The following is a 13660-nucleotide window of genomic DNA, read 5'->3' on the forward strand; positions in this document are numbered from 1 at the left end:
AACACCACTGGAGACTGGTTAAAAGTTCAAACAGAGTTTATTTAAAAGGTTTGTACAAGTAAACAAGAACTGGATTCTGGAAACAGGTCCGGGAGGGATTCTCAGGCGTCTGCAGAGACGGATAGTTTGATTAGCCAGATTTACTGATGAGTTGTTGAGTTTTCTGATATTTCTGAAAATACCTTGACTAGGTTCAGGCTTTCTTCTCTGAGAGAGGGAACCGGTTGGGTCCAGAGACTGTTGGTTCAGCAGAGTGCTCAGCAGCCGCAGCGTCTAGCTTCTGACTGTTAGTGTCAGACCTTGGTTTGAGTGATAGCTCTTTCCCAGAGAGTAGCAGGTGGATTCCAGAGTGAGATCTTCAGGTTTGGCTCTCTAGGGCAGGCAGGCAGGTAACAGGCGAGAGACAGGTTTCCTAGGAGAGTGAAGACAGAGGCAGGTTAGATTTGGGTTTCTCTTTAGAGGCAAAGGTTCTAGTAGATATCAGAGGCTCAGGTTCGCTAACCAAACTTGGTCAACACTGCGGCGTTGAAGGAAGGCAGCTGCTTATATAGGCAGGTCTCCTGATGGGCTGATGGACGTCAGCTGTGCTGGAGGGCTCCAGCCCAGGAGATCCACAGCGCACTCTGCTGGAGAAGGTGGAGAATCTCTAGATCCCAACACTCTGGTGCTCGCTGTGTCCATAAAATGAACTGGGTGGTTGAATTTTGGAGAATCTAAGCTTTTTAATGATGTCTAACAAGTCTATATTGGTACAAATTTTACCGTTTTTATTTTCATGCATTCCGAGTTGTAAGGTGGAAACATATTAAACCACCCAGGGGCGACCAGGTCAAATTTGTTATAATGCCATTTCTTCATTGCAATAATGCAAAAAGTGGTACTTCACTTGCTTAGCTTAGATTACATTAGATTCAACTTTATTGTCATTACACAGGTACAGGTACAAGGCAACAAAATGCATGCCTGAGAAATCCTCATCAATACTGCTTTCTGAGCAGCCTCCCCTCCATGTTCCTGCCAAAACAAGCAAATGATGCATGCCCATGTAGAGCTGCCCCCTCCAGGAAGCACCTATGTTGACTGCACTGTATCAGCACTGTAAACAAATGCACACTAACTCTGATCATGAAGGGTAGATGTGAGGCAAAATGTTGTTTCTAGCTCAAAGGTGAGACTTTGCTCAGCTTTCAGAAGAGAGAGAGAGACGTTTGCTTTGAAGCCAAGTGATTTTCTTCTTGGTTTCCCCACAAATGTATACTACTGTATACTATACTATATATGACTATAGGTGACCTTGAAATGCGTGAAAAAAACCCCGATAAGAACTTTGAATTTCAGAATTAAACCCAACTGTAGTCTCTGGCAAGATTTGGGAACTCCAGATCATCTCAAGATTCATATTTGAGAGAAATAAACCATGCATCATTTAGATTTCACTCTGTACACTACTTTCAGTCACATAAAATCTAAATATAATACAGTATGTTTGGATTTGTGGTTGTCATGTATCAAGCTGTCTTCAGGAAGACAGTCTGAAATATTCTGGTTCTAAGCACAATCTTTTTTTATGCTTCTTGTCCTGCTGCTTTCAGCTGACTTGAGCAATGATTGCATAACTGAAGGTCGAAGAACCTCCTGCAGCCAGCACAAAGACACCACATTCCTTTCACTTGGCTGACCTGCTTAGATAATGTCCTGTGACTCCTGCTGTATCCATAGAAATAAGTGCATTCTGCAGGTACATGCTCAGATGAGCTTATTTGCATGCATGAATAAGGCGCAGGACTTGCTGCTGATTGGTCCTTTAGAGTCCTGGCATCGACTCAGGTTCTTTCCTGCAGAAGACCCGGTTGGCCACACTCTACCATGCCATCAAGCTTGCGCCTGCTGTATTCCACATGACTGGATTTGTCCAGGAGTATCCTGGGAACATACTCAGGTGTAGTAAATGCCCATGCTAGTGTCTCAGACCCAGGCATGTGAACTGATGACTGCCTTTCTATGACTCCAAAAACTGCAGAAGTAGAGCCTCAAAAATGATCAATGTGACATGATATCCTCTTGTCTCTGTGGGTGAGCTCTTTGTTGTTTCTCACATTAATTTCCATCTGTCAAGCTGAAAAGGGTATGCTCTCCGTACAACCCGTCACCTGTCACATTTGCTCTCACATTTGATTCTCTGTCCCAGCTCTCTGGCCCAGATAAAAAGGAACCTCTTCTGAGGTGTTTTGTGAGGCATTATAAAACTGTTGCCATGGATACCCAGTGTGAACGGGCTCCAAATACAGGCAGCAGGATGGGAAATGACAGATGTGATATTTCACATTTCAGAAATTCCTCTTCCTCTCATCTGCAAACAGGCTGGCAATCCATTGCATTCAGAGCACCAAGGATCAAGACTATAATAAAAACAGGTCAACTAGGTTACTCCTGTTACATATTTGCTTTCTCGTTCCCAAAAGGTGGGTTGAAGGATGTTTTCCACCTCATTTGTTTTTTGTTGTTTCCCCCCAGAAGAGATGACCTATATTATCAGGGATGGGAGATCAAAGAAGACTTTCTCACTGATCCCATCAAGCTTGCATCTTACAAGCCTCCCCTTGAATTAGCACTGATTGCACAACAGCTTCTGCTTCACTGCTAAATGTGGCCATGAGGGTGAGCTACAAACAGCCTCTGCTGTAGCTGCCTTTCTTACAAGATCCATGATCTAGCAATTCAGGAGCATTTTTTTTATATATTTGTTAACCTACAAATGCTTGAGGTTTTGCTAAGCCTGGTGCGTGCACGCCTTAGATATCAACTATCGACAAAGTGCTGTATTGGTAGATGTTTCATTTGCACTCACCACCATTTATTAGGTACAATTGTTCTTTATTTTCTATCATGGTAAATCACCAGCCACATCTTTAAACAATGTGGACACAGCCTGTACAAACAGAGTTAACCTTGAATAAGTCAGATCGAAATGTGTAGTTAAATTTGAATTCTACAAAGTATCTATGGGGCGGCCTTTTACAGCTGCTTTTTGTATCTCTGGTTCTCTTTCCTTGAACCCCAATCAGTCTCAGCAGATGGCCGCTCACACTGAGCCTGGTTCTGCTGTAGGTTTCTTCCTGTTAAAAGGGAGTTTTTCCTCTCCACTGTCGCTACAAGCAGGCTTAGTGTGAGGGATTGCATTTGAGTCAATGAGTCAATGCAATCAACTGGTTTTCCTTAGATAGAAAACTTTGAATCAATTTGACTGTATGATCTTGTGAACTGTAAAGTGACTTGAGATGACATGTGTTGTGAATTGTTGCTATAGAAATAAACTGAATTGAAATTGAATTGAATTGAAATCTGGAAAGGTTTTTGTAGACAGTATTTGCTAAAGGGCAGGAGGAGGGGTTGCTTTCAGTACGATTCTTTGAGCTGATTGGGTAAGTCACCAGGTGGCACCTGCCTCCCATGTCAAGCATCATTGATTGTTTCACAACTAGTGGAATTAATTGATAAACAAAATACAGCTGGAAGTAATTCTCAAACATTTTTCCCATCCACCAAGGCACAAATTTGTGTACTTTTGCTCATTTTCCAAAAAGAAATAAAGGGTATTACAGCTAAAACAGACTAAATAGCGGAGTCTACAGGTGCATCCAGCAGCGCGGCCATGTTTGTTTTGCTTCAGCCTTTCACTTCTGGTTGATGTGATACAGATGACTACATTTCATTGATTCAGAACATTTCTGTATTTAAAGATTATGCATCTATAGACTTCTGCTAACATACATTTTTTTGAATTCACTAATCTTGCATCAAATTATCTTGCATGCAAAGTAAGATGGACGAGGTTGCCTGTTAAACATCCGTGACCAAATGCATCACTGTGCAGGAGTTTCATTGACAGGTTCTCATGAATTGGCCATCCTTTTTTTACCGTAAATGTTTTCGTTATAGTTGTGTAAAATTCTTTTATGTTCTTAAAGAAGTAGGACTACCTTGCATCCTCAATACTGTTAATCTTCCAACAGAAGTATTCTTTCTGTCAGCAAAGTTTATTTCAACTTCAAAAAAGTTTGGGAATGTTGTATTTTTTATTCGCAAAAACATATAGCCTTCTTTGCTCATGAATTCCCATCTGTTTTACAAGCCCATGATATGTGAGTCTATGCTGGCCTCTTTTCATGTTTGCGTCCTTGCTCCCCCATTTATCAGCCATTTATGCTGGGGGGAAAAGAACAAGGTCACTATTGGAGACTGGCTACCAGCTGTGAGCCAGTATTTACCCACTGCTGTTCTTTCCTACCTTTTGGATCCTTTTTCCTCCATAACTTAACTCCTGATGCTCCTCTGTCTACTGCAAACCTTTGCAATGCTCTACAAGTTGTCAGAGACACATGTTTGCCGAACACAGGAGCGGACCAGCCAGAAAAATCCCCATATGTCTCTATGGCCTGTATCAGTCGTGGCTCCATCCTGCAACTAATTAGCCCCAAAAAGAACCTCTAGTTAGATCCAATGGGTCTTTAATTAAAAGAGGGCTGTCTCCCAGCAGTATCACAGCAGACAACTGTGAATAAAAATGCTTTTTTGGAAAATTTTTCAGTGTGATATATGGTGGTTGCACCTTTTTGGAGACACAATACAGATAAAAATAAGTTTTCAGATTTTGCTTTTTTTAAACAAATCATTCTTTTTTTTTTAGTAAAGAAAGAAAACTTGACAACCAGAAGTAACTGTGCCAGCTCCGGACCAGATGTAAGAGATCATCAGGCTCAGACATGTAAAACTAGTCAGGGTCATAGCAGTTCTGGATTGTGGGTCTGCAATAGATCTGGGCCACAGGTGGGCCACAAGTTCTGTAAAGTTACTTTATGTAGGCCAGGTGTGGTGCAGAGTTTTTATTTGAATATCATGATTAATTTTGCAAAACCTGGCTTTATACAATAAGAACAGTCACAAACCGCTACCCAATCCTTTTCTCGTTATTAATACAGACCCTGATAGAGAAATTAAACTGCACCAGCTCAGGGCCAACTATTGGCAAGCATTAGGCGTGACCCTGTAAAACCAACCAGAGCCCATGTGTTTTTGTTTTTTTCATTAATAACAACCCAAAACCAGCACAAATGTGGGTTTGGAACGGATCTGGGCTGATTTAGTTTAACCATGTGTTCAATATAGATTACACACCAACTAAACAAAGCATAAATGAAGAAGCACATAGGGCATACATTACTCCACTACATTTATTGAAACACAAAACGTCCTTTAAAATTACATTTGTTACACTTACCATAATGGACTACATTGCTGCTAAGGTTGTGCTCCAGTTAGTGGGTAAAGTCAGCGCCACACCTTTTTGCATGTATTAAGAAACGGTTCTAGCGCAGATTCAAGCACCATCTATGAATGTTAAGCATATCTGGGGACACATAAACAGATGAACTCCACAATGGTATGCTGCTTGAAGGTTGCTGTTCTAGTAAAAATAGATATTAGCGTATATTTTCACATTCACTCATTACTCATGCATGTGTGTGTTTTTCCTGGTGGGGCTATCAAATGAGGTATTGCTCCCCATATCTTTGTGTTCACTCAATTATTACAATGTCCACAGAAATTTCCCCAAGCCTGTAATTCTTTGTTTGAAATTTCTTTTTTCCCTGGACAGTCACTGGTTAACTATTCCTGCTGATAATGTTGTGCACTCTCATTGTTTTCCTTTCTATGGAAAGCACTCCAGACCTTGTGAGTCAGTGTAATCTGTAACAAACTGATGCGACTATTGATCATTCACTGGTCAAGCTTTTGCTGCCAATTAAATTGTGCACCCTCTCAGTTTATCTTTACATATAAACTACCCACACCTCAGGGCTTATGTGTTAAACCATGTCTCTCTGCTTGACAGCTTTATGGAAGGAGCTACTACTGCTTTATTTGCTGTCTCTAGTTTTCTTTGTATAGAACAAACCCTTGGCCCTGTAATTATGTGCCTGTGTGTTTATTTTTCCTGGACAGAATCCTGATTTCTCTCTTGTTTTCTTTTACAGAAAAACTGGTTGATGTCAGTCGGAACCATCAGGTAGTGATTGCACATCTAATCAGACAAAAGGTAGTTCCACACTTCACTTTCAGGCTAATTGATGAGCCATCATCTCTCCTAGAGACTGAATCTTCATCTCTAACGCAGTGTGAGGAGCCTGTGCTTTTAGTTTTTCATCTGTGGAGCCCTCTGACTCCTCCACCAACTTAGGCAGTAATAATGACAACTTCCCCTCCGGGAAGTTGATCTCTTGCTAAGGCCCTGTCTCAAGTTCCCAATTAGCTCACATGAAACGCCTTCAGCTTCTTGACCAGCTTCAGATGGACCGACATAGTTTCTAAGCATCTTTTTACCATCAGAATAGAATTAGAGGACAAGTAAATTCTTTTCCTCTGTGCTGCAGATGCTGTAACAAAAGAGGTTGGGTTTCAGCTGGATAATCATGGGAACTATTTTTGACTGTGTGAATGTGAGGATGACTCTGCTGCACGCTCCCCTGAGATTTCCTGAATATGTGTGCGATGATCTGTTTTATTTTGATGAGCATCAGAGAGCCGTTACAGGAGCAAGCAGGATGCGAACGTGTTTCACAGCAGACCGGACAGCAGAGTCTTAAATAACCGTGACGGAAATGATGTGATCAGTGAGGACTAAACTGAATTACTGAATTACTGCTGTAGCCCGATGGGAGTGTCCCTCTTGAAAGGAAAGACGAAGACTGGGGTGGAATAAAAACACAGCTTTCTTCTCCTTCCCCTCTTTCTTATATTACATTTCTTTAGTCTTTAATATCCTCTGATTTATCTCTTTGCTGGAGATGAGTTTAATTATCTGGGGACACCTTGATGTAACATGATGAAGTACATAAGACTAAGTCGTGAAGGAAGTTAGGAGGAACTTTTTTAAGTAAGTGTAATGTAGGACATGTTAAATCCACCTCACAACTGTTCATTATCATTGCATTATTGTCAACATAAGGTATTATCCAGTGTTTGGCGCACATCACTGTCAATAAAGGTAGTTGAATATTCAAAAACATAATTATTATACTCTTTTCCTGTAATTTCTGCATATTGAAACTACCAGACATGATAAAATCATGTAGTTATAAAGCATGTTCAGATGGTAGCTGACTGCAATGACACAGTACAGTAAGTATAACACAACTAAATGCAGTATTGCTGAGGTTGTTTTTAACAATAGAGTGTTGGAGGTTTATAAAATTGCCAGCATGAATCTCTAGCTTTTTTTCTTAACTTAAATTAATTAAAACATGTATTTATCCAAAGTGGGATGATCACATAACAACCTACAATTAACTTTATCTGTTTAAATTCCTACCTTGTCTAGGTAATTATTTTTTTTTTGGCTCACAGCTATCAAGAAGCTTCAGAATGCAACACATATTATTCTTCTCATTAGAACTGGAACAAGTTACAGAGCCAACTTTTAAACACATCTGACAAATGTTCGGCGCCTACATCCTGTTTTATCAATTCCAAAACCAGCCTGAACCTGAGCACACATCCAAGCTGTCAGGAACTTTCAGTCATATTCAGCTTCAAATCATCTGAACAACTATGTCATCCTCGAAGGAAGGGGACACCTTATAGGATATTTAAAAACACCCCAGGAAACCATAAGGTTCATGTTGATCATAAACTAAAGATAGGGAAACAAAAGTGTCAATGTCCACAGAAAGGCCAGATTCCCATCAGCAAGGCAAAGCAAGGCAAATTTAAAGCAAGTAGGGAAAAAATTAAATAAAATAAAAAATGCAGAAACAAAAAAGAACATTGAAAACAGTTGGATTAAAGAAAATAAAAAAGTTGAACTAATGAGGTTTCAGTTGAACTGTTTAACTAGAACAGTCAAAGGCAATCCTAAACAAATGTGTTTTTAGTCTTGATTTAAAGGAACTCAGGCTTGCCGCACTTTTACAGTTTTTTGGAAGTTTGTTCCAGATAAGTGGAGCATATGAACTAAATGCTGCTTCTCCATGTTTAGTTCTGGTTCTAGGTATGCAGAGCAGGCTGGAGCCAGAAGACCTGAGTGGTCTGGAGGGTTGATACACTGATAGCAAATCTGTGATGTATTTAGGTGCTAAGCCATTCAGAGATTTATAGACTAACAGAAGTATTTTAAAGTCTATTCTCTGAGATACAGGGAGCCAGTGTAAGGACTTTAGAACTGGGGTGATGTGCTCTACTCTCTTAGTCTTAGTGAGGACACGGGCAGCAGCGTTCTGGATCAGCTGCAGCTGTCTGATCCACTTTTTAGGCAGACCTGTGAAAACACTGTTGCAGTAATCAATTCAACTAAAAATAAACGCATGGATTAGTTTTTCCAGATCATGCTGAGACATTAGTCCTTTATTCTTGGAAATCTTCTTCAGGTGATAGAAAGCCGAACTTGTAATTGTCTTTAAATGCTTTTGGAGGTTCAAGTCTGAATCCAGCACTACACCTAGATTTTGGGCCTGATCAGTGGTTATTAGCTGAAGCGACTGAAGCTGTGTGCTAACTTTAGATCTCTCCTCTATTGGTCCAAAGATTATTACTTCAGCATGGACTGAAAAGGTGCAAACCAACAAAGGAGGTTGCTTTCCTTCAATGCAAAGCTTAAATTTAAAGAGGCCCTCATTGATGGGGCAAAGTTCTTCTGAAGAGTTGTTTCATTATCAGATGAGACAACGACACAGATGTTTATCCTTTTTATGGATGCCAATGTCAGGCTAAGAATGCTGTATAACCTGCTGGTGCCATTATTATATTTTATAGCTGTGAAGCTGTTACTGGAAAACTTTAATCTATGATTTGCTAGGTTGATGCTGAAATGAATGTTGGCATTGCAGATTATTTAGGCTGACTGCTCCAGTTATTTTGTGACTATTTCATGGGTGCGGTTATTATATAGAGTAACTGCTGCCCTTATTTTCTGTATTCTCACTGTTTCTTGATTTGTAGAATGTACTCCTGGCCCTTTGATTCTGTATTTATGTATATTCGAAGTCACTAACAGAACTGTTGAAACTATCATTTCGTTGGGAGGTTTTAAGATGGTAGCATCATTCTGTGTGGCTTTTTTGCTGCTGAATGGAATATTTCCAGTGTTGAAGAGACAAAAAAGTAGATGTTGCCATTTTTGAAACAAATTTATTGTGGTTGATGAGTGAATAGCGAGAGGACATGCACATAAAATGTCTTTTAATCCCTGGAAAGCCTAGCTTTGACTTTCAGCATATTTGTTTATGTTAAATTTAGTTAGGAACTATAAAAAAAATGTCTCATTTTCTCTATAATTCTGGGCCAAAAAAGACAAGGACTGCTCAAGCTAAAGCAGACATAAATAAAGTTGCTGGAGTCATTTCACTTGCAAAAAGAACAGCCTAAATAAATAGTTAAAACTCCAAAATTAGTTCAATATTTATGGTAAAGACAAATGGATATAAACTGGATATAAACTTTGAGCTGAACTGTGGTTAAAACAATTACAATGAATGTGATTTTTTTTTTAGCACTGAGCTCCTTTTCTAGTTTCTTGCAACAGTGAGAGAAAGCTCATGCCCAATCTGCACCTCCAATGACTCACCAGCAGGCGTGTTTTTGTCAGGCAGATGATGGATTTTATTTCATATATCTTTACTAATACTTTACATGTAAATAAAAGCTGCTACCTTTCTTGCTTTGATATCCTATTTGTTTGAAGTAAACAGGCTTTCAAGTCTCTGTTAGAAGCCCAGATTTATGCGTGTTACTGTGCCTTCCTAAACTGCAAAAGCTTACTGAAAGCTGACCTTTATTGTACTGGTTAACATCAGGGATTAAAGATGGCTCTTTAAAACCGTTCTGGATTATTTCCCCTCTTGAATCCCTAACTGTGGGGCAGGCAGGCTGGAATTTCTTTTCTTCTATTTCCACTAATTTATGGCATAAACAAAACGCATTTCTGGGTCATAAAATTCCCTGTGAAGTCTCTGGAGCATCAGCTCTGAGCTTTGTTATGCACGCTTCCCAGCCCCATGTTTGACTGCTGCCTGTGCTTCCAGCTGAAAATAAGTGAAACCTATCTGGACTCTGTCATATTTCATTTGTTGAAGCAGGTCAGACATGCAAGCAATTAAAGTCATGTAACCCAGGGGAAAAGGTAAAGGAAGGGGAGGAAGCATGAAACAAATGTTTTGTGTTTGATTAGATTTTCTATGAATGCAGCTTCAAGATTCCAATTTGTTGTCCAGGGCATGGTAATTTATACAGAGATGGTCTGTTTTATATATCCTTTAGAGGCATGCATATGCAAATGTTACCCTAGCTGTGGAATTTATCACATTACCAAAATGTGCTGCATTAGCAATAGACTACACTGGGTTGTCTGCACAGAGAAGCATTTTTAGTGCACTTACATTTATAGTTTATGTAAAGCACCAGTATGTTTCTTAGTAAATTATTTTAGCACATCTTACTTGTAATGCCTATTGTCTTGATAGGTTTTCTAAGAAATTATACAAATCTCCTGCAATATTAAATATTTACATATAGCTAGGCCAAAATACTTGACCTAGACTTTTTAAATATCTCCAGTCAAAATTTGAAGTAAGGACGGTGCTGTTTTTCTCCATCTTAAATGTTCTAGTCTAGCGGAGAGTACATTTAGAAAAGAACATCCAACAAAAGATCTAGATATTCTTTCAGTATATTGATGCTGAATTCCGGAAAATTCCTTTTTTGATAAAAAAAATTTTATGCTTATGATTACATGTTTTATTTAAATTTTCTTTTCAGAAATTATAAATGGAACATTTGTCATTGTAAATGAAAGTGAAAAAAAAAATGTATGTCTTTTAAATCATTTCAGGTTTAGCCCTTTACATTATTGGGGGTTATTAATTAGGACACAATGAAATATTTGTATTGTTGTCAAATAATGGACTTTATTCTTACAGATACTATCTTCATCTTCATTTAGAAATCCAGTGCCCAGTGTGCATGTGATGACCGAGCACTGAAGCTCCTGCAACACGTTAAGGTCGTGGTTCAAGGAGGGAGCATTCAAACCTTAATCCTCAAGCCTTTCTAAGAGAATCTTGTGATTGGCTACTTATCTTGAGATTCAACAAGACACATAAAGGCACAAGTCCATTACTAGAGAAAACATCCTAAAGTTCAGCAGTGGAAACAACAAGTGATGCTCTAACCCTAATGTTATCTACTGTCACATACTGGTGGATTAACACAATGAGATGATGGTCAGACTTTCATACAGAAAATAGCATGAAACCTTTTTGTGTGTAGTTATATTATTGTTAGATAGGTTACTGAAAATAATCAGGTTATTAAAACAAATGTTTAGTGTTTATGTATTTAGGAGATTTTATCCAAAGTGACTTACAAAATAGGCTTTAGCGTAAAGGGTCTTACCTAAGGACCCACACTGGCATCTCATTCCCCCAGCAGGGAAACGGACCCAGGCTTCTCTTCTTGACATACCCCTCTCCGTTTATCTGGGCTTGGGACCAACACCAGCAGCACATTAAGACTGTGGACCCCTGGTGGCAGGATTATTATGTCAATGTGTGTTTGTGTCATGTGTAATAGAGGTAAGAGTAAATCTGTTATGGTTTTATTTTTTCATTTTTTACAAATTTTGAAACACATTTTGTTTTGTTTTAATTTTATTATGAATGCATTTTTGTATTTGTCATAAATGTATTTTTATATAAATAAAATTGAGTGAAAAAAATAAGAAAAAGGAAGGGTGGGCAAGCTGGAGTGAGAACCCACAAAGGTATGGGAGAGTATGCCAGCTCCATGCAGAGAGGTCTCCTTCTACAAGGGAACAGCAACTACTGTTCCATCATCCAGCCTCTCCAAGGTGAGATCAATACCAAGGTAGGAGTTTACCTCAGAAAAAGGCCCTGGTATGGAGGAAGTACTTTTTATTTACAAGGAGCCATAGAGTTTCATGGAGAGGTGAGTGCTAAATATTATAGGCTGGATTATGGAATCTGTGTTTTGGATCTGGGTAGTTAAGGGTTAAAGGAAGAGTTTTGAAAGTTAAGGGTAATGGTTATGAGCGAACTCAGAGGACATTTTTTTTTTCCTGAAGATGTCTTTTTGGGTTTTCTTTCTTGCAATTTTTCAATCTCCTGTTGCAGATGTTTGAACTCCTCCATAAGGCTCTCTGTTGATGTTTTATTATCCTCCTCCATCTCTGTCAGAGCTTTCTTAGCATTTCCAACTGTATCTTGAAGGCAGGAGTTCTCTGTTTCCCACTGCTACCTTTAACCATGCCGTGCCTCCTGAAGGTTTTTAATAGCTGCTTCCACATGTCTAAGAGCTTTCTACTGCTCTGTCAGGAGACTGGACTTTTCCTGGGCCCAGAGATGTTTGGTTCTTCACATCCTACTCCATCTTGAGCAAAACAGCCTTTGTTTCATTGATTTCCTGCACTTTTTCTGCTAAGCCGATCTCAGTCTCCTTTGTTCTGGCTTCCTCTGCAAGCAGAGAAATTTCCAGTTTCATGGCTTTTCTTGCAGAATCCTGATGTAACAGGTTGATTTCCTGCTCTTTCAGTTGCAGAGAACCTTTCTCTTGTTCTAACTCGGCTTTTTCTAACTCCAACTGCTTCTTCAGCTGCTCCACCTCATCTCTTTGTTGTTTAACATTTAACTTTTTATTGAAATTTTTACATTTATTTACATATACAGTGAACTTGAACACAACACATCCACCTCTACCCAAAATAAAAAGGAACCAAAACTGTTGCTCGGGGGCTTGTACTCATTAATACCTTATTGTCTCTCATTTTCAAAGGCCTTTATCCACTTTTGTCGCTCTCTGTTGTCCTGAATACAGTCCATTTTGTCCATTTTTTTTCCATTTGTGCTTGTTGCAGTCTCAATCTGTGTGTCAGTTTTTCCATAATATAAATTTCTTCCACAATTTCAGTCCAATGTTCTTGTCATGGGGGGTCCTCTTTCCCCCACTTCCTCGTGATCGCTTTCTTACCCGCTATTAACAGAATCTTAGTCAGGTATCTATCTTTTACCGTAATCTTGGTGTTATTAAAATTACATAGATAGAATACCATGCTACTCATAGGGATATCATACCCCAGTATCCTCTTCACAGATACATAAACATTTTTCCAGAATGCAACAATTTTTGGACAGTTCCAAAATATGTGCGAGTGATCAGCATTCATCAATCCGCATTTTCTCCAACACTCTGCGCTTGTATTACTATATTTATTCTTGATTTTAGGCGTGATGAAAAAACTTATAAGGTTCTTCCATGCAAACTCCCTCCATATCCGCGAATTAGTAGATGTCTGTTGTGTTTTCCACATATCTATCCAGTCTTTATCCGTAATTGTTCTCTTTGTTGTTAGTTGGCCATAAGATGAGATCTTTCCTTTTTCCACTGCTGCCGCTGTTCCTCTAAATCTTTCTCGATTTCGACCAAAGGGGCCTTGATTCTACTGGTTTCCTGCACTTGTTTGGCTAAGCACACCTCAGCCTCCTATCATTTTGCCGTCTCAGCAAGAACTGCCTTCATTTTCTGAGGCAAGACAGAGAGATTCTTAATTTGTTCTAATAATCTGGTGTTTTCTTGTTGAAGTGCTCTTCTGTGG

General features: G+C 39.2%; 1 long non-coding RNA gene across 1 annotated transcript in view; it reads right to left on the minus strand.

The window, feature by feature from the left end:
- Positions 1 to 13660, minus strand: part of LOC119787209 — a 17913-nt gene continuing 4253 nt past the window's right edge. Inside the window, exons 2-3 of the long non-coding RNA XR_005281302.1 lie at positions 183 to 412; positions 1 to 109 (exon numbers count right to left, since the gene is read on the minus strand). This is a non-coding gene — a long non-coding RNA (uncharacterized LOC119787209). The remainder of the gene's footprint in view (positions 110 to 182; positions 413 to 13660) is intronic.

This window comes from Cyprinodon tularosa, unplaced genomic scaffold (assembly GCF_016077235.1).
Source record: "Cyprinodon tularosa strain WSP-4 unplaced genomic scaffold, ASM1607723v1 ctg29, whole genome shotgun sequence".
In the NCBI taxonomy this organism is placed as follows: Eukaryota; Metazoa; Chordata; class Actinopteri; order Cyprinodontiformes; family Cyprinodontidae; genus Cyprinodon; species Cyprinodon tularosa.